Source organism: Theropithecus gelada, chromosome 12, assembly GCF_003255815.1.
Source record: "Theropithecus gelada isolate Dixy chromosome 12, Tgel_1.0, whole genome shotgun sequence".
In the NCBI taxonomy this organism is placed as follows: domain Eukaryota; kingdom Metazoa; phylum Chordata; class Mammalia; order Primates; family Cercopithecidae; genus Theropithecus; species Theropithecus gelada.
Window position 1 is genome coordinate 50,227,861 of NC_037680.1, and position 1,111 is coordinate 50,228,971.

Here is a 1,111-nt window from a genome sequence, read left to right on the forward strand (position 1 = left end):
CGCCTGTGCCAACGTCACACCCAGCAACAATCACAACACCAGCGAGTCGAGGTCGAAGTTTAAAGTGCAACTCCCTTTTGCATCCTATATTAGACCAGCAGTTTCCCAAAACAGTCTCAGAGGGAAGGGAGCAAGCTTAGCAAACAAACAATAAACCTCACCCGAGGTATGTGGCAATCACAACTCTACAGTTTCTACCAGGTAAGATTTTGCCCTGCTTTGACATTTAAGATACCAGAGAGCAACTTAAATTCCTTTATATCAAAGATGTTGTTTCTCTAACATAAAATTATAATTGTGTGACTTGTTAGCAATGATTCAACATGAAAAGAAATAATTTTATAGTGACATTAAGTGAACATATTTTCTCCATTTCTAGTATTCTCTGATATTCAAGTACTAGGTCTTTCTGGACATAAAACAAAACATTGAAGTATCTTGTCTCTCTCTCTCTCTCTCTCTCTCTCTCTCTCTCCACTTACAATAGGCTACATTAATAATTTTAGAGAGCCATGAATGATCTTTCCACATAATAATAAATGTTCTAGAATTGTTCTAATTCAGCAATATCAGCAGTGTCTAAAAGCTAAGTGAAAATACCATAAACATGTTCTGAGTGGAAATGGCCATTTCCTTCCTCATGTACGCATAACTGTGCAATCCTAGGAGCCAACTGAAAGGTGGCTTTTCCACTCAGTGTTGGGTACTACAGTCAGATGACCAGAGGAGCTGGAGGCTAGCCCAGCATCCCCCTTAACAGTGCTGCTGTCACTACTCAGGATCACTGTTTCCTTGCCTGTAAGACTGATAGGACTGTCCAGGTGCGGTGACTCACACCTATAATCCCAACACTTTGGGAGGCCGAGCTGGGCGGATCACTTGAGGCTAGGAGTTTGAGACCAATCTGATCATCACGGTGAAACTCTGTCTTTACTAAAACTACAAAAATTAGCCGGGCATGGTGGTGTGCGCCTGTAATCCCAGCTACTAGGGAGGCTGAGGCACAAGAATTGCTTGAACCTGGGAGGCAGAGGTTGCAGTGAGCCAAGATCGTGCCATTGCATTCCAGCCTGGGTGACAGAGTAAGACTCTGTCTCAAAAAAAAAAAAAA